Here is a 20,881-nt window from a genome sequence, read left to right on the forward strand (position 1 = left end):
CCGGTCCAGGCGGGTCTCAGAGCCACACCCGGGCCTCACTAGAGTCCCCAGACTCATGTGCTGTTGCCCTGCCAACTTGCACCACTGCAGCTCGGCCTATTTTTAATTTTCTTTTCTTTTCTTTTCTTTTCTTTTCTTTTCTTTTCTTTTCTTTTCTTTTCTTTTCTTTTCTTTTCTTTTCTTTTCTTTTCTTTTCTTTTCTTTTCTTTTCTTTTCTTTTCTTTTCTTTTCTTTTCTTTTCTTTTCTTTTCTTTTCTTTTCTTTTCTTTTCTTTTCTTTTCTTTTCTTTTCTTTTCTTTTCTTTTCTTTCTTTCTTTCTTTCTTTCTTTCTTTCTTTCTTTCTTTCTTTCTTTCTTTCTTTCTTTCTTTTTTAGAAAAATGAAAGAGGCATAACAATAAACAACTTTTTAAAAAAGTACCAGAAGGTGGGTGCTCTTACTAGAGAGACGCAGAGAAAGAGAGAGGAAAAAGCACCCCTCAGTGGGATATGTTCACACCACAATCCATTACCCTCCATTCCTCCATCCTTTCTGGATTTTCAGTAATAACACACACCAAGATTGTTTTTCAAGCCGCAGAGCTGGGATTCAAACATCTGTTGGCCATGTGGAATACAGGTCCATGATATGGGGCTGGCCCCTTATTTTTTAATTTCTTAAAGTAGAAGCTTAAGTTACTGATTTGAATCTTTCAACTTTCTGGATATGCTTCTCTCTCTGCATTTCTAGCTGCACCCTGCAATTTTTGATCTTTCATGCTTTCATTTTCATTCAGTTCAAAATATTTTGAAATTTCCCAGTGACATTTTCTTGGACCCAAGGATTATTTAGAAGTCTGTTCAATTTCCAAATACATGGGAATTTCCCAGACTCCTTTCTATTGTTTAGTTCTAACTTCAGTCAATGTGGTCAGAGAATCTTTGTTGTTTTCAATTCTTTTAAATTTATTTTTTAAATAATTATTTTATTTAACTTTATGTATTTATTTTCATTTTGACCAGAGAGGGACATAATGAGAGAGAGAGGAAAAAAGAGAGAGAGAGAGAGAGAAAGTGAGAAAGCAAGCCACTGGGTCCCAGACTCAAACTGCGGTTGCCCTCGTGGGAGTTTGGCACTCAAAACCACCATGCTACCTGCTGACCCCTCTTTTAAATTTATTGAACATTTATTTTGTCTTTTCATTGTTTCTTTCTTTTTTTTTTTTTAAAGAGAGATTTTTGCTATAGGGTATGTGTACTCACTAGAGACACAGAGATAGAGACAAAGTGAGAAACCACCCTAGGGGATGGCCAGGCTGCCATCCCTTCTCCTCCGTTTTCCTCTCGGGATTTTGGGCACATAAGCACACATGCCTAGCCTGAGTTTCAAGCTGCTGGGTCTGGGACTTGAACCATGGTCAACCATGAGGGAGTCCAGTGCTTTAACCACTACACTACTGTTGACCCCATTTTATGTCTTTTTTTTTTTCTTTTGAGAGATTTTTGCTATTTTTTCTTTTGAGAGATTTTGCACGTGCGCTCGCCAGAGAGAGAAAGAGAGACAGAACAAGAAATCACCCCCCAGGGGGATGGCCACGTTGCAACCCCTTTTCCTCCAATCTCCTCTTAGGATCCTGGGCACGCGCGCACATGTGCCTGGTGTGAGTTTAAGCCACTGGGTCTGGGACTCAAACTGTGGTTGACTACATGGGAGACAGCGACAGAGCCATTATGCCAACTGCTGGCCACCCCCATTTTATGTCTTAGCATACAGTCTATCCTGGAGAATGTTACACATGTACTTGTAAAGAATAGATTATGTAAGTCATTGGTTGAAGTGTGTGTGTGTATGTATATGTGCATACACACACACACACACACACACACACACATATATATAAAATTAGGTCAAGTAGACTGATAAGTATTTAAGTGTTATATCCTTGCTGATTTTCTGTCTAGTTGTTCTATTCGTTATTATTATTAGTTTTGTAACAGGGCACATGTGCTTGCCAAAGAGATACAGAGAGGAAGAGAGACAGTGAGAGATCGCTGCCCCTCCCCCCCGGGGAGGGAGGGGGATGGCCATGCCACCATCACTCTCCTCTTGGGCTCCAGGTCTGGAACTCTAACTGCAGTTGACCACATGAGAATCCAGCATCTCAACCCCCAAGCCACCTGCGGGCCTAGGATCCAGTGCTTTAATCTCCACATGACCTGCTGGCCCAGTTCAGGCCATTTTCAATTCCGTCTGAGATTTTCACTTTTAGTTGGATCTTTTCGCATCTCTGTGCAGGAAACCCCTGTTCTCCTTTAAATGTGTACAACCTTAGCCAGGACTATGCTTGCTTGTCCAAAGCACAACTGTAACCTCAGGTCACTAGAATCACCTGCCCTCCCTGCTCCAAGTCAAGTGAGCTCTTCTTGTGGCTGCAAAGTTTGTCTTCATAGCATCTCCACCCTGGCAAAATCTCCAGCTGATGAGATGGGGGGAGGACTTGGAAGGGGAGCATCCTCAGGTAAGGATGCCACGGATTCCCATAGTTACCACCAAAGTCCAGCAGTTATTCGAGCCTAAACACGTCCCAGATTATAGGTCACTGATTAATTTCCATAATGCTGGAAATGGTTGTTCCTGTCCATTTTCTCCCAACTTTGTACTCTCTCTTTCAGGGAGATGATTTGCCACCTCTTTACTCTGCCATAGCTAAAAGTTCCACCTTCTTCAACAAATATTTGATGAGTAAGTGAATAAGCCCCTGTGATTTGTCTTGTGCCTTCTACCCCTCTACTGAAACTCTTACCTGAAATGATCAGTTACCTCCCAGGCACTGATGCTGGCTCTGAGTAAGGCAGACCTGGGTTGAATTCCAGCTCTGTCACTGAGAAACTGCACTCGGAGAGTGCACTGATCTCTAAGTTCTGGCTTTCTCTTGTGTCAAGCGGCTAACGTAATATGCTAACGTGATAACGTACAGCGCTATTGTAAGGAAGGTGGGATCTGAGGAGGCGTCTTCGTGGATGCTTTGGGTTTCTTTCCCAACACAGTATTTGTCAGGAGGCCTGGGCCTGCCTTCTGTCCCCTTACACACACTGAGACTGGATCTGCCCTCCACAACTGCAAGGTACTATTATGCTTCATTATGAGGTTCTTTGGGAACTTTTTAAAATCCCTCTCTCTGGGAAATTTTGGTCATAATAGAATTTCTAAAAATAGGGAAGCTACTCAAATTACTCACCCCAGCTTCCTATTTCCCTGGACATTTAAACCATTATGATGTACATTATCTTCTGAAAAACCAGGATTGTATTATAAATGTAAACCTTCTTAATCGCTATCTTCACATTTTTGGATGATTTCTTCTAAGAAGTGAAAGACACAGTTCCCCAAATTAAAAGCTAAAGATAAATTGGGTGGTTAAAGACAGCGAGGAAAAAAGATGGCCAAACAGAATGTGTGGAATTTGAAATAAAAATAATGTGGTAAGGCCATTTAGGGCCTCATTTGGGGCCTTGCTGAACATTCAGTTCTCTCTCCAAGTAATGAGTGATTTTTAAAAAATAGAAAATCAATTGCTCTTTTTATATTCTCTTAAATGTCTTCCTCATTGCCCACCCTGAAGTCACGCACTAGTCATCACGTCACTGTGACTGGTTCTCCACCTGCCAGGGAGCCAGCTCTCTGAAGGAGGGCAGGTGTCCTTTCTGATGCCTGTTCCTGACTACAATGTCAGTAATTATGTCCTTTTCCTTCTCTTACTCAGAAACTTGCAATGACTCTCCACTGTTCCTAAAAGTGAGTGCTTCCCAGCCTTTGACTCTGTACGCTTATGAAGTATATTAATGTTTGCACATCCACCATCTTATATATGTACACACACATGCATATACATGTACACACACTACCTGATGGCCCAAGAAAAAACTTAGATTTATTTTGAGCAAAGAACAAAAATATCACTTAATGAGATCTTATCTATTTATACCAAAAGGTTTTCTACTGAAGTAAGAGTTCTAATTCAAGATTCCTTTGAATGAAAAACAGCATCCAACATATCTTCTAAAACAATACACTTAGAAAATAATGCAGTAGAGGGGCCAGCAGGTGGTGTAGTGGTTAAGGTGCTGAACTCCCACATGGCCAACCACGGTTCAAGTCTCAGACCCAGTGACTTGAAACTAATTCTGGGCATGTGTGTGTGCATGTCCCAAATCCTAAGAGGAGAATGAAGAAGAAGGAATTGCAGTGTGACCATCCCCTCTGGGAGTGGTTTCTCATTTTCTCTCTGTGTGTCTCTTTCTCTGTCTCTGGCGAGTACAATGGCTCTATAGCAAAAATCTCTCTTTAAAAAAATTTTTTTTAGAGAGGTTTCTGCTATAGGGCGTGTGTGCTCGCCAAAAAGACAGAGACAGAGAGACAGAAAGAGAGAAATCACCCCCCAGGGGAGATGGCCACGCCACAATCCCTCCTTTTCCCTTCTCCTCTCGGGATCCTGGGCGTGCACACACGCGCACCTGGCATGAGCCCAAGCCACTGGGTCTGGGACTCAAACCACAGTCGGCCACATGGGAGCCCAGCCACACAGCCACTACACCTACTGCTGGTCCCTCTTTTTAAATATTTTTAAAGAAACTTTTGCTATAGGGCATGTGGCTTGCTGGAGAGACAGAAAGCAAGAAATCATAACCAGGTGGCTAGGTCTCACATGGCTGGCTGTGCAGTTAGAGTGTCAGAGTGTCAGGCTTGAAAAATACTCACCAGGCATGTGTGTGCATGTGCCCAAAATCCCAGAGGAGAATAGAGGAGAAGGAATTGCAGTGTGGCCAGTCCTTCTAGGGGTGATTTCTCTCTCTCTCTCTCTTTCTCTTTCTCCTCTGGCAAACACATGCACCCTACAGCAAACTAAAAAAATAAAGTGGGGCCTAGTAGGCAGCTTTGGATCATGGAGTCACCACCCTCAAGAATATATTAATGCTGCCTCTCACTCCTACAGGAATGGGATAAGTATAAAAGCAAGTTAGTGAGACCAGCAGATGGCACAGCAGTTACATCACTAAACTCCCACATGGCCGACTGCTGTTCAAGTTCCGGACCTGGTGGCTTGAAACTCACGCTGGACATGTGTGCGTGCGTGCGCAAGATCCTGGGAGGAAAATGGAGGAGAAGGGATTATGGCGTGGCCATCCTCCCTGGGAGGTGATTTCTCACTTTCTCTTTCTTGTGTCTGTTTCTCTCTGGCAAGCATACACACTGAAAGGCAAAACAAACAAACAAACAAACTCTAAAATAGATAGATAAAAGCAAGTTGGTTGCATGCAGGTCTCTCTTTTTTTCATGTGCTCTTGTTCCTCTCTGCCAGGTTGTGTCAGATGGTGGCCCCATGCTCTTGGACTTTCCAGTCACCAGTACTGAGTCAAATAAACCTCTTTTCTTTATCAATTACCCAGTTTCAGATATTCTGATATAGCAACACAATGCACAGTGGACTAAGATAGACAGAGGGCTGTCCTGTGGCCTGGTGGTTAAGGGAGCCAGATCTCACATGGCCGACACTGTGGTTCAAATCCTGGCCTCAGCTCCTTGAAAGTCACACCAGGTACATGTGTATATATGCCCCAAATCCCAACAGGATGAGAAATGGTGGACTTAGATGTGACCATGCCCCACTGAGGAGTGCTTTCTCCCCTCCAAAAGAGACAGATAGGAAATAAGTCTATTTGACCAAATGGTTTGGCTATGGGGGTTAGTTTTTCCAGTGAAGTTATATTTTCTACAATTGGAATGAACTAGATCCATAGCTCTAAGCTTTTGATTAAAATATACGTAAAGCACTTACTGAATATATGCTACACCAGAATTTTCATTGTTTGCAACTATTTCAAGTTCTGATGACCACTGCCTTACATTAACACCCATGACACCATAAACACCTCGGACTCTTTACCATCCTCTGTCTGGTCAGTCCTCCCAGGCTTCAGCCAAACCACTCCTGCTCCTTGGTGCTCTTCCAGGTCTATACTTTGTATGTGCCTGTGGCAGTTCCGCCGCTGGATATACTCTTCCATCCATCTCAGTGTGTTGCAATCCCACCTGACATCTGCCTGGTCTTGTACTCGCTGGGCACAGGGGATGTGTGTTTTCATAGAGTATGAGAGTCTTGTATGGAGACAGAGAAGTGAGCAGGGATGACATGGTATTCTAAGAGATACTATGTAGAACCACAAGGTGCTGCAGGCACCTTTCATGCACCGGGGGAGGTCAAAGAGGTCTTCTCAGAAGTAGTCAGATGGGGCCAGCAGGTTGAGGATCCGGACACTCTCACACGGACAACCACAGTTTGGGTCTCAGACCTAGTGGCTTCCTTTCTCACTTTGTGTGTGTGTGTGTGTGTGTGTGTGTGTGTGTGTGTGTCTTTGGTCAAATTAAAATAAATGAATGAAGAAATAAAATTAAATAAATAATTCTTCAAAAAGAAAAGAATAAAAAATGGAGTGATCTGAAAGCCGAGACCTTCTGATGAGTCTGCCATTTTGCAAAGAGAGGAGAACAGGACTGATCTTTGCCAAGAGAACAAAAATGAGTTAAAGTGACATTGTTAAGGCAATTCCTCGGTGGAGTCAGGATTCTAACCATGAGGGACACACTTAGTTAACTCTAGTGTCCAGATACAAACATCTACCAAGCTCAACCTGCTTTACTTTTTTCAGAGAATGGCCACATCTTCTCAAAAGCCCAATTATAGAACAAGCTAAAAGTCAAGGGAAAGGTCATCTCTAAAAAACTTTTCCCTTATTTTTTGCCAAACATAAATATTTGGATCTGACCTCAATTGCTGAGGGAATGAGTAGTCTTTTTATATAGAGTTCACCAGAAATAGTGCTCAGTGAATGCTCTTGGGACATCAATGAGGAAAACAACAGGTACTTTGTGTATGTAGCCCTGTTCTGAGGGCGGAGGCACCCCATAAGTAAAAAGTAATGAGATACAGAGACCCACAGAGGAGGCAACGTTCCTTTACAAGGGGCTGCCTTGCACCACACAGGGGAAAAGACTGAGGGCTCAAGGTGTCTGGCTCCCACTACCCTGCTTCTGTTCTGGCACTGTCCTGAGCCAGAGGCCCTGAATGCCCCTTCACCAGATGTTAATTCTCTATTCAATGCCAATGCTTAGTGCTAATTTTTTAAAAAAATTATACAACTTTATTCATTCATTTTTTAAAAAATTTGAAACCTAAAAAGCAACAATAAAAAAAAAAAAACGGGGTTGTCAGAAAAGTCATGATGTATTTTTCTGTTCTTCTATGCAAAAACGTTTTTAGATAACCTGACAGTATGTAAAAAAAAGAAAGAAAGGAAGAAAATAAAATAAAAGAAAAGAAAGAAGGCAGCTCTGTATCCTAGTGATTAAAGGAACCAGATCCCACATGGCTGACCATGTGGTTCAAGACCCAGCTCTGGTGCCTTAAAAAAATTCTAGTGTGCCCAAAATCCTGACAAGGATGGAGAAGGAGATGGTATTGCAATTTGAGCATGCCCCATAAGGGGTGCTTTCTTCTTCTCCCTCTCTCTCTTTCTGTTTCTGGTGAGCACATATTCTGTGTGGCCTTAAAAAAAAAAAAAAAAAAAAAAAAGACAGAAGGAATAATAGAAGTAAGCCATGACAGATATTGAGCACAATTTAGTGCTCAATAACTTTTTCTAAAGAGAATTTTTTATTTAATTTTTAAAATTTCCCATAGAGCATATGCACTCACCAGAGAGGCAGAGACAGAGAGAGAGAGAGAGAGAGAGAGAGAGAAAGAAAGCAAGAAAGCAAGTTGCCAGGTCCAGGACTTGAACTATGGCTGGCCATGTGGGACTGAAATGCCCCAACCAATGCACCACCCGCTGGTCCCGAGTACTCAATGGCTTTATGTTTATTTAAAATAGAAGATATCAGCAGTCTTCTAGTTCTCTGATACAATCCATTGCCACAGTGGGTTTTTAACTTCTCATCCTATTCTCTTAGTTACCTATTTTATTCAAGCACCCACACAGAGGGTAAACATTTTCTCTATGATCACTACAGTGGAAGAATCAGACAGGTCTCATCCATGAGGGCTTAGTTATTGAGCTACCAAACAATGTCCTTATAAAACAGTGACTAGGGACTGGCAAGTGGCATGATGGCTAAAGTACTGAACTCCCACATGGCCAACTGTGGTTCAAATCCTAGACTTGGCAGCTTGCTTCTCACTTTCCCTGTCTCCTGTCTCTCTCTGGTCAAATTTAAACAAATAATAATAATAACAAATAAAATGAAATAAATAAGAGACCAGTGGATGGCATAATGGTTATGTCACTGGACTCCCACGTAGTCGACCATGGTTCAAGTCCCAAACTCAGCAACTTAAAAATTCATGCCAGGCACATGTGTGTGTACCCAACATCCCAAGAGAATGGAGAAAGGATTGGGGTGTGGGTGTCCCCCGAAAGGGTAATTTCTCACTTTCTATTTCTTGGTCTCTGTCTTTCCAGCAAGCACATGCACCCTATAGCAAGTAATTTGTCTAAAAAATTATTAATAATAACAATAAATACAATTAAATAAGGGACCAGTAGATGGCATAATGGTTACATTGCCGGACTCTCATGTAGTGGACTGCAGTTTGGATCCTGGATCTGTGGTTTAAAACTTATGCCAGGGCTGGGGACAAGCAGATGGCATAATGGCTACATCACTGGACTCCCACGTAGTCGACCGCAGTTCAAGTCCTGGACTCAGTGGTTTAAACTCATGCCGGGCATGTGTGCATGCGTGCCCAAGATCCCAAGAAGAGAGTGGAGGAGAAGGGATTGTAGCAAGTCCATCTCCCCTGGGTGTGTGTGTGTGTGTGTGATTTCTTGCTTTGCCTCCCTGTCTCTCTGTCGAGCACACATGCCCTATAGCAAAAACCTCTCCAAAAATAAATAAATAAATAAATAAAACTTACACCAAGGGACCAGTGGATGGCGTAACAGTTATGTCACTGGACTCCCATGCAGTTGGCGGCGGTTTGATTCCCGGACCTAGCCGTTTAAAAGTCACACCAAATGCATGTGCGTGTGTGTCCAATATCCCTAAAGGAGAATGGAGACGGGATTGCAGCGTGACCACCCCTCCTCGGGGATGATATTTCGCTTTCTGTCTCTCTCTGTCTCTCTGGTGAGCACACGTGCCCTATAGCAAAACTTCATTTTTTCAAAAACAAGGAAACAAACAAACAAATGCACACCAGGTGTGTGTGTGTGTGTGTGCCCAAAATCCTGAGAGAAGAATGGAGGAGAAGGGATTGTGGTGTGGCCATCCTCCCTGGGGGATGATTTCTCACTTTCTATCTCTCTGTCTCTCAGACGAGCCCACATGCCCTATAGCAAAAATCTCTCTTAAAGAAAAAATAAATTATTCTTTTAAAAAAAACTGGCTATATTTATATGGAAGTAATATGACATGAACACCAAGAACTACGAAATCATAGAGCTTTACCATTGATAAAGCTACTTCATCTCTTTCAAGAAAACCATTACAAATTCATCCTAGAATACAAAACCCAGTTATCAAGCTCTGAACAGTTGGAACTGTGTGATAGTCTGACTCCATTTCAAATGCTTCCTATCAGTGATACATGTTTTTCCAGATGGCTGGGGCCAACTGTGATCTGCTCTAAAGTTCTGCTTTCTGCTAGTTCTCCAAGCACTTTCTGATTATGAGCTTTAACGAAGTTTGCAACCATGGTGAATGCATGTTTATGTTAAAGCGCGTATATAAACGTGTTTGCAAATGGGTTTAGACCTTTGCGCCGAAAGGGCCTAATGTCTCCCAAGTAGAAAAATCTTCAAGTGAATCAGAACTGACTTAAGAGTTTGAAAATCGTAGCTTTGATCTTATATCAAACCACAGGCAAGGCCACATTTTAACACCTTCCTACTCATAGATGAGTTTTATTTCTGTCACCCCCCCCACCTTTGAAATTCTTTCCATTAAAGCAAAACCAGTTCTATTCAGGAGAACAAGCAACTTCTGTCCCTGACACTCCTCTGCATGCAGTGATGAGAAACAGTTTTCGTTCTCTGCTGTGTCTGAGAGATGGGTAGGAACAATGGAACGAGGTTTGCCTCCCGACATCCTGCAGCACCAGATTTTCTTGAGACCATTAATATTAAAAACACCGGTTCTTTTAGGCCCAAGAGCTCCTCAACACTGAGATACTTTCTTTTTTTAATTGCTAGAGAGTACATGGGCTGGCCAGAGACAGAGAGAGATAAGGATGGCCAAGAAAGCACTCCCAAGGGGACATGGCCTTGATGCAATCCATTCCCCTTCATTTCTCCATCCAGTCTGGATTTTCCACATACACACAGACGCTTGCGGAAATTTGAACCACGATGACAGTATGGGTTCTGGCTCCTTTAACCACTAGGCTACTGGACTGGCCCGAGACCATTTTCTTTAGGGGGTCAGTTTAGTTGCTTTTTAGATAAGTGGATTGCATGTGAACACTACCTTGGTGCTAGATCTTTTCCAGGGCAAAAAGTGGGACCTTCAACCACAAGCTCGGGTAGGGCCTTGCAGCTTCGCAGCACGCCCAGCAGATGGCGCCGCAGCTGAATTTTCGCAGGCCGCCGGTCCCTTCGCCCGTAGAAGAGTCTGGAATAAACAGGAAGTGGAATTTTTAAAAGCATTCTAATTTTCAACATATATTGCCTTCTTTGTTATCTTACAGGCCCTTTTTTCTCGAACAAGTTGAATTGCATTGGGGATGTTTTTAAAAAATCACTGATTATGCAATCTCAAAGACATGTTGTTTTTAGGGTTTCCACTCTTTCAACATACCCAAAAAGCAGCTTTCAAATAGTATTTATTGGCACAGTGCACGGTGATTCAGAAATGTTATTAGGCAGCTCTGGGTAAAAACAGATCCTAAAGGACCAGCAAGGCGTGGCGCCAACCAGGTTCCGGAGGCTATGGCGGAAATGGCCTTTGTGGCGGGTGGGGGGGGGGGGGGGCGCCCGCAAGACAGCGCCGCCTGCTGGTGGAAAGAGACAAAGAGCTCGAGCTGGCCAGCCCGCGGTGCAGCTCCAGGGACATCGTAGGCGGCGCACCCCACCTCTAATGGTCCTGGCGCTGAGTGCTGCACATTATTCCCCTTAACCAACGAAACTGAAGATTATGACACAACCCGAGCCGCCTTTCTGTCGAGAAGTGAAACTTAGAGGCCTGGTATGGCTTTGCTATGCGCTAGACGGTGTTTCAAAGGGCTTATTATTATTATTATTATTTTTAACATTTCCTGAAACTAAAACGGGTGGATTTCAATTTTAGGGTCTCATTATTTAAGGTAATCCTAAAAGAGAACGAAAATAAAGCCAAATGGAGCCTACTTTCACTTATTCTCTCGCTTAAATGAGATTTACAAAATACAATTGTAAAAGGGGTTAGCAAAAGCAAAATGGAAAACAGACAGGGGGCAAGTTTCAAGGTGGATATGCTTATCATCTCTGACCATGGCCCGTCATTTTTATTCCAGGATTGTTGCAGTGCCCTTCCTAGAGTCCCTCCTCCTCTCCCCACTTCCTTTTCCTCTTCACTCATTTGACAGGAGTCTCTGCAATCATCTGCTTAGAACACGTCGGCGTCATCCACTGGGAGAGAACGGTGGTACCACCTTTCTCCCCCTATGGCTGAAGCCCACAGAGAGAAGATGAAGGCTGCTCCTGCTCTGGAGCCGGCTTGAGTGCCGGGAAGTGTAAGCCGCGAGATGATGTCAGTGCGGCTTCCCTCTCTGTAGGTGCCCTGCCGATCTGCAGATGCTTTCTCCTGCAGAGCCCTGCCACTCACGTTGTTCCAAAGATTTGCTAATAGCCCTCTGGTCCCTTAGTAGATTCTGTCTTATTTAATTTACTTACTTACTCACTTTTGCTATAGGGAGTGTGCACTCACCAGAGAGACAGCGGGTGGAGGAAGTGAGAAAGCATGGGGGGAGGTGGCCATGCTGCAATCCCTTTGGGGATTTTGGGCACACACAAGCACGCAGTGTGATTCTCAAGCCACTGGGTCCAGCACTCAAACCATGCCAATAGCCATGTACGATCTAGCTGTCTTCACCACACCACAGCCCAGTACTATTTTAATTTTATTAAGTCTTCTGTGTGCCTGCCAGAGAGAGACACAGAGTGAGAGAGACAGAGGGAGAAACCACACAGAGTGAGAGAGACAGAGGGAGAAACCACCCCCTGGTGGGACGTGGTCATGCCGAAATCCCTTCTCCATTTTTCAATCCTGTCAGGATTTGGGGCACATAGGCATACATGCCTGGTCTGTGTTTCCTGGCCAGGGCCAAGGTTCAAACCACTGCTGGCCACATGGGATCCAGCTTTCCTTAACCACGAGGCTAAGGGACTGGCCCAAAGTAACCATCTTTTAGATTTTGGAGTTGTACATCTCTTATTTTTCTTCAAGTAAGGGAGTAAAGACCCATAGGAAGATTCCATTTGGTCTCCAAGTCCGGCTGTTTATTAGGTCCCTATTGTCTGACATGAAGGTTTTCATCTCCCATCAGGGCATGGTTGTAGGTATACAAAACACAACTCTCTCTTTTGTCAGTAGCACTAGAAACATTGTAATTAGAAACTCAACTAAAACAGAAGACTTCTTGAGGGGCCCAGAGAAGGTTGGGCCCCCAAGTCCAGTAAGTGACCACTTGGGCCGGAACCGTCACAATCTGGATCCAACCAGGTGAGCACTGAGAGCTCAGTGTTTGGAGAACAAAAAAAGAGCAGTGGGTATATAGTAACTTCGTGAATCAGGGCCGGTCCAGGAAGATACCTGACATTTGTTTATCTTCAGAGAAAGAGGGGAGGAGGGACTGTTTCCCTCAGTGTTACTGTTTCCCTCAATGTTACTGTATTTTAAAAAGTATCCTTCAGGGAAGGATGTGTGAAGGAGGAGCTGATAACATTAAATACTGTGCAGCACATCTCCCAGTGCCTGCACAGCAGAACCAAGTTGTTACTCAGTAATCGCAGGGACACAGCCCCAGCCTCCCCTGCCGCAGTCCCCAAGGGGAGTAGGCTCAGACAAAGGAAAGCAGTTTCTCTAACGGGGGAGGGGCGCCCGCTCTCTCTTTGTTCTTGAAAAATGGGCTTTCTCTCAAGCCGCATACACCAGCTGCTTTCACCTCTTTCAGGGGGCCAGAATAAATGAATTGCCAGTAATAATTTGGACAGCATATTTTGAGCCCTGAACTCTGAAATGCAGGGTCAAACTATTTTTAGAATTCTAACATGCTGTAAGTTTTTACTCTGGTTTTCCAGACAAAAAAAAAATGTCAGAAATCTTTTTACCAAAATAAAAAGATCACTTTCAGAAAGAAATGGTGGAGACAGTGTTTTGAATAATATTTAACCTAATAATTACATGTCATAAACCTTACACTTAAGAATCTCTTTTCCACAGAAGTAGGATTTAATGAGCTAATTTCTTTGCTAAGAAATCCCTTTAATAGTTAAAAACATAAAAAAGTGGTTCTCTGAGAAATCTCTCTCTTTTACATTATAATTGAAATTTTTCTTATAAGAATTATTTAATAATATAGCCCCTTTAAGAGAAAAGGAAAAAGAAAAAAAACACATTCAGTATGGCCTACCACCGATCTAAGTGTGGAATTAAGACAAAGGGGGCTTGGTTCCTGTATCAGAAATAGGCATGCCACTTCCTGAGCACTCAGAGCATCTGCTCCCTGGACCCAGTCTCAATCCAAATGCCACATGTGGTTTCTGCGTGTGACAGCTGAAGTGGCCTTTGATGTCCAGTTGGAATTTCAGTTTGAGCAGACTAGAATGGGCTCACATACAAACCTCAGATGGGTCCTATCGGTCAGAGAAAGCTTACTGGGCTGAGAGGGGCTAGGCGGACATTTTAGAAACAGTAACAGTTCATTTACTGGATATTTACCTTAAAAAAAAATAAGGTAGTTTGAGTGTTCACACAGTATCCTCGGGTTCTTTTATTTATTTTTTAGCGTGATTTTTGTGATAGGGCAAGTGTGCTCACCAGAGAGACAGAGAGACAGAGAGCAAGAAAGTACTCCCTGGGGGGATGGCCACACTACAATTCCTTCTCCTCTATTCTTTCGGGATTTTGGGGCATGCACGCACACATACCTGGTGTGAGCTTTAAGGCCCTGGGTCTAAGACCTGAACTGCAGTCATCTACATGGGAGTTCAGTGACATAACCATTGAGCAATATGCTGGTCCCATGCTTGGGTTCTTTAAGACAGTTCCTACTCTTTTTTGGATTTCATCTGCCTGTTAATATCTGTTCATATTGTGTCCAGAACAACAGAAGATCTGCACATATCTATGAAAGCAAGTCTTAGGTGTGTGGGGCGCAGGGCCTCTCTGCAGCTTTGGGTCTCATTCGTTCCAGCTTTGTCAAGAGGAAGTGAGAGCAGGGCTGGCAGGTGGCGCGGTGGTTAAGGCGTCTGGACTCCCACATGGCTGACCACGGTTAGTGTCCTGGACCTAGCAACTTGCTTTCTCGCTTTCCTTCTCTCTCACTGTCTCTTCTGGTCAACTTCAAAAAAATAAAATATAAAAAAATAATGACAATAAAATTAAATAAAATATTTTTTTAAAAAAAGAGGAGGTGAGAGCAACTCCCAGCCAGGAAACCAGCCTCTCACTGGCATTTAAGGGAGAGATGATCTAATGGCTCCAGTTCTATAGGCAAATTTCTAAAATTATTTTGAAGACAGATACGGAATAAACAGGTGTTAAAGGTTTTAATTACAAATTATATCTTTGGTTTTTTGTTTGTTTGTTTGTTTGTTTTGGAGAGGTTTTTGCTATAGGGTGCGTGTGCTCACCAGAAGGAGAGAGACAGAGAGAGAGAAAGTGAGAAATCCCCCAGGGGGGATGACCACGCCTCAATCCCTTCTCCTCTGCTCTCCTCTTGGGATCTTGGGCACGCACACACACGCGCCCGGCATGAGTTTAAGCCACCGGGTCCGGGACTCAAACTGCAGTTGACTACATGGGAGTCCAGCGACATAGCCATTACGCCAGCTGCTGGTCCCCAGATTATATCTTTGTAATTAACATAAAATTTTGATACATTTTTGCATAGGAAAAATAGATCTGTCATGACTTTTCCGACAACCCAGTATATTCATAACACGATTCATTGTTTATGTTATTATCAGTTATCCAGAGAATAACATAGAAAGCCTTTCATCTGACAGGTTCAAAGTTCTTTCAGCGTTACTTTGCAGATTAAGGAACTTCTGTTTAAAAATTGTAGGCATTTTGAAGACTACGGCCATGTTTTATACTTCCTTTTTTTTTTTTTTTTTTTTTTGGATATTTTTGCTAAAGGGTGGATTTGTTTGTGCTCGCTGGAGAGACAGAGAGACAGAAAGTGAGAAATCACCCCTTAGGAAGGATGGTCATGCCCCAATCCTTTCTCCTCCGTTCCCCTCCTGGGATTTTGGACATGCATGCACATGCACTTGGCGTGAGTTTCAAGCCTCTGGGGTCCGGGACTCAAACCGCAGTCAGCCATGTGGGAGTCCAGTGATGAAATCATTATGCCATTTGCTGGTGTCCCTACACTTCCTTTTTTCTTCTACTTCTGGTTTTTTTTTTTTTTTTTTTTTTCGTAATTGCTAGAGGGCACATGCACTTGCCAGAGACATGGAGAGACAGAAAAAAAGGGAGTGTACCCCTAATGGGGTGTGGTCACACCACAATCCCTTCTCCTCCTTTTCTCCTTTTAGGATTTTGGGCATTCATGCACATGTACACAGCATATATTTCAAGCCAACAAGGCTGGGATTCAAATTACAGTCAGCCATATAGGATCTGGCTCCATAACCACTAGGCTACCGGGCTGGCCCTATACTTCCTTTATATTTTACAAGTCCCAGCAGGGTATCATGTATGTAGTACCACTTAGGAAATACTTGCTTTAAAAAAAAAAGAAAAAAAAGCAATAACAAATAACCGTGCTCTAATTCCGAGAGTAGGCCTGTCTTTATCCTCACTTCTGGGGACTGAATAGTGATATTTAATTGAAAGAAAACAGAACTGGAGATGTTGCCACTTCTGTGAGTGATCAAAGCAGCTGACCTTCCTATATAACAAAAACTGTACTGAGTACTTGACACACATTATCGTATTTAAACTTCACCACCCCCAACAGGCTGACCAGTACTATAAGACCACTCCTACTTTACGCATGACAAAACATGACACAAGTCACACAATTAATAAATAGCTACGTCAGGACTCGAATCCGGTTACCAGTCTCCAGTGCCTTTAGGAACAATCCTCATTAACAGAATATCTGATAATGAGAAGCATAACTCCACTTAGTAAGTACCTTTCTCCAAGCCCCACAGAACAGTATCTGAAGTGGGAGGAAAAGAGGAGAAAGCCTAACACGGTTCATAACATAGCATCTCAATATGCCGAGTTTAACGTTCCTTCCTGTGCATTATCTCACGTAATCCTCACAGCACCCTGTGAAGTCTGCTACTGTTATATTATCCCTTATGTGCATTAAAGAAATAACTGTTTAGAGGACAGGGAGTGCAATAGGAAGTAAATGCTAACGTGTTCAGGAGCAGGGAGGTAGCACAGCTACTGAAGACTCGGGCCTGCCCTAGGCCTCTCATTTGGCTCACAGGACTGCTGTGGGCACTTCCTACTTCCTTCTCTTCTGATATGTTGTTGGCAACACTCTCTAGTCAGCAGTAAAGCGTGTACTTGTCTCTACCTGCCCCATAAATACAAATATGGTTAATATTGACTTGCTGTGTCATTAAGCCATTTTAAAAGCACAGGCAAGGTAGAGAGGAAACAGCATGTATGGCATGCTATGTAACGGTTAAAAGAATGAATTAGATTTCAACATACTGCCATGAAAACATCTCCATGCAAAACTTTTTTTTAAAGCAAATTGAGAACAAAAAGTACAGTTATGGTACCATTGTGTTTTAAAAAGTCACACAAAACAATAGATACATCCACACCCACATCTGTGCAAACACAGATAGAAACAGTTGGTCATAACTCCAATTGGTAAGAATGGTTTCCCTGGGGAAAAGACTGGGTTTGGCATAAGAAGGATAGTATTAGTGGACTTTGGTTTTATTTTTTTTTAAGCATAATTTATTTATATAATGTGTATGTAAAAGAAGGAAAGAACAGGAAGAAGGGAGAGAAAGAAATGATGCTGTCAGAAAATAAGAGCTAGCAACATGCCATAAAGAAGGTATACCGGGCTGGCAGGTGGCATGGTGGTTAAGGGTAATGGACTCCCACATGGTCGACATGGTTCAAGTCCCAGACTTGGCAGCTTGCTTTCTCACTTTCCCTCTCTCTCTCTCACTCTGTCCCTCTCTGGTCAAATAAAAATAAAAATAAATAAATAAAGTTGAATAAAATAATTCTAAAAAAAATAAAAATATAAAAGGAAGAGATACCAAAGCACCAAGCTAAAATTTGCTGTTTCATTCATGCCCACAAAAGACCAAGAGACTGGAAGAGAAGTCCCCATGTTGACATTATTATTATCAATTCAATGTCTTTTAAAATTGAATGTCTCTTATCTCTACTGGAAATACAGTCCTGAGAAGTTCACAAGCTTTGGAACTGGATGACCTGGGTTCATGGTCTGACTCTGCATTTCTCTGTAAGCATGGGCTAATTTCTCAGGGCCTTAGTTTCCTTATCTGCAGAGTGAAGAGAACAGTAAAACATTTTACAGGGAGCTGTGAGGAGTAAATGAGATAACCAATGAAAAGAACACCTAACCTTGCAACTGAGACTTGTAAATTACAAATTGTATTAGTGCTGGCCCTCTTCCCACTTTACAGAATTATTGTTCTCTTACACCTCTAAGACATCTGAATGTCCCACACTGATAAACTAATAAATCATTAATCTTCAGTACATGAGGGAACTTTAAAAATGTCACAGAAAATAGAAATAAAGCATGGGTTTATTTTGGTGCAGGACATTTTTGAAATCTGTGCATAGTTTTTTCATAACATGCATTTTCCATAAACTATTATCCTTTGTAATATCTGATGATGGGCTGCTGTTATTCAAGACTTTAGATTATGCAGATGTATGATTTTTCAGCTTCAGTAACCCATATTCATAAATTTATTTTAAGGAATATACTTATTTGATTTTATTTTTAAAATATATCTCTTCCTTGTGAAATCTTTTGATGCAAGAATTAAAATATCCAAATCAGGGATGCTATTGGAAGTATAAGCCAAAAATATAACTAAAAATTTTTTTGCATTTAAAAATGTGTTTATTTGTGGTCCTAATAAAATTTTAGACTGTTCTGAAATTTCAAGAATCCAATTATAAGTCTTATAATTAAAGGGATTAGAAAAATAAAGAGAAACTCTAATGCCACTAATATAATTATACACAAAAAACCCACATGAACTAATTCATCAATAGCAGTTGCATGCACACAGTACCATGTCCAAGCCATGCACGATGTAACTATTTTTGATTACGGTCTCACCTTTGAGAGAGAGCCAGGTTCTCCTCTGCTTTTGCTGGATGTGCATGTGTTAAAAAGCGCAGGGACCTGAGGTGTTCTGGTAAAGTAAATAAGAATCCAGTTAGAGATGTTTTGCGGGTTGAGTTCAGAAAGGATCCATTTGAAGGAACCAGTTCCAAGCACACAAAGCACACATCCCTCCCATGCTCCTCCACCCCATTAAACTGGGCTGTCATTTTAGAGCTGGGCACCCATTGTTCACTTTCTTCTACTCTAATTAGATTTGACAGATTGCTCTTTCTAGCTAGACTGGCTGTTGCCAAGAACAGAGAGAAGAGACGAGGCTGACCTTGTCATTATGCCCTTGGGATCAGGGCCCACCCCACCCCCATTCTAGTCTGCAGATCACTGAGACACATCCTCTGCAGCTTCTAGCCTGTTCTCCAGCCGTTCTTACATGCCCCCTGGCAATCTTCAAACCACCCGAGTTTTCTTACTTTCTACATTGTGAGATGCAAAGACTAGGTAGGCTGCAGAGAGTGAGGTAAATGGTGCTCTAATATTTGTCATAATCATTCTCTGACTCTTTTCTTTCTTTCTTTCTTTCTTTTTTTTTTTCTGCAGGCCTGGAAAGAGAAACAGATCTCAGCTTTTCAAAAGGGAAAGATACTGCAGTTTCTCTGGTGAGCCAGAAAATATTGATTGCTTAATGAGACAGAGCTTAAAAAGGATTCCGTGTGTCTAAATCAAACGCCTTGCCACAATGCCCTCAGTTTCCATATCTGTAAAATGTCATCAACAATTCTTGAACCTTTGCATATCAAACATGTTATACTGATACTATGTAAGCATTAAATTATAAAATGATAGAACTAGAAATGATCCTAGAGATCATCTAGTCTAATATCTTTGTTTAAAAGGTTATAAAACAGGGAACCAGCAGTTAGCGTAATGGTTATGTCACTGGACCCTAACGTAGACGACCACGGTTCATGTCCCGGACCCAGTGGCTTAAAACTCACGCCGGGCGCGTGTGCATGCATGCCCAAGATCCTGAGAGGAGAATGGAGGAGAAGGGATTGTGGCGTGACCATCCTCCCTGGGGGGTGATTTTTCGCTTTCTGTCTCTCTGTCTCTGTCTGTCTGTCTGGCAAGCGCACGCACCCTATAGCGATAACCTCTCCAAAAAAAAAAAAAAGGTTATAAAACAGACCAAAAAGAGGGAGGTGACATGCACAGTGTCATGAAATTAGTTAACAGACTTTAAACACCTGGCAGTGAACAACAGCCGGCGAATCAGCTTTGTCACTGATCTGCTTCTTCCCAGTTTATCCTATGCTTGGTAATAAACCATACTGGCCAGGAGAGAAGTATCTCTCCAAAGCTTATATTTTCAGAAATGCATCCCTTCCCTGAGAACCGGCTGGTCTTGTAACAGCCCCTGAGTTACCAAGTACCACATGACTTACATAGGGCATAGGATACAGCTCAACAGGCCGGAGGTGGGGGTCTGCTCCCAAATAGAAGTCCCCTATCCCTGACCCAGCTCTGGCCATGCCATGGGCTTGAGAGTTGTAAGTAGGAATGACGGTTAGGAAGTTCTTCTTGGAACAGCTCTAGTGTTTACTGGGCTGTAATGTAAACTCAGCGCACTCATTTTCCTTTCATTCACCTACTCACAAACATTCTCATTTCACATTCATGAAAGTCCATTATCCGTTAAGCCCCTGCAAGCTGGTAAGACTGCTACAAAGAGTAGAACCTGGCCCTAAGGAGCCTCAGGAGTCAGCAGGGTAAACACTTATGTGCAGTGGAATACATAGGCAGGAACACGTATGTACGGAGCCATGCTGAAAGGAAGAAGTGGTCAATTTCTCTTGGTAGAGATTCAAGGACTCAGAAAAATGTCATAGAGGAGGTGACACTTGAGCTGAGCTTTGGGAAATAAAGGTTATTTTCCAGAGGGAGAGAGATGCTGGTACATGGTACATCTATTTATTAGTTAAGAGAGTGAGTATGGTGGGTTTTTTTTTGGGGGGGGCAGTTTTTAGCTTACATGGAATAAGAAAATAAAGATGAGACTGGAAATTTCGGTGGAGATCAATGAAAACATTATATAAAAGAGGAAAAAGACTGAAGTAACAGGATCCTAACTGCATTTTAGAAAGATGGCTGTCACCTTGATGCAGAAGATGCTTAGAAAGATCAGTGGGAAGCAGCAAGACTCAAGGCAAAAAGACTTTAGACCACTGCAAAGACTTAGGAGAGATAAGACAGTTGGCCTAGTCTCTTCAACAAGTCATTGAGAAGAAAAGAAGGGAGGAGACTGTTGTAGTTTCTAGGAGACTTTAATTAC

At 42.5% G+C, this 20,881-nt stretch overlaps 1 long non-coding RNA gene across 1 annotated transcript; it reads right to left on the minus strand.

The window, feature by feature from the left end:
- Nucleotides 1–10,255: 10,255 nt before the first annotated feature.
- On the minus strand, nucleotides 10,256–19,147 carry LOC114006084 (uncharacterized). Its single transcript, XR_003547851.1, has 3 exons — nucleotides 19,023–19,147; nucleotides 18,547–18,622; nucleotides 10,256–10,643 (listed from the first exon to the last, which is right to left on the minus strand). It is a non-coding gene; the product is annotated as an uncharacterized LOC114006084 (long non-coding RNA).
- Between the last annotated feature and the right edge of the window lie 1,734 nt (nucleotides 19,148–20,881).

Source organism: Tupaia chinensis, unplaced genomic scaffold (genome assembly GCF_000334495.1).
Source record: "Tupaia chinensis unplaced genomic scaffold, TupChi_1.0 Scaffold145652_1, whole genome shotgun sequence".
In the NCBI taxonomy this organism is placed as follows: Eukaryota; Metazoa; Chordata; class Mammalia; order Scandentia; family Tupaiidae; genus Tupaia; species Tupaia belangeri.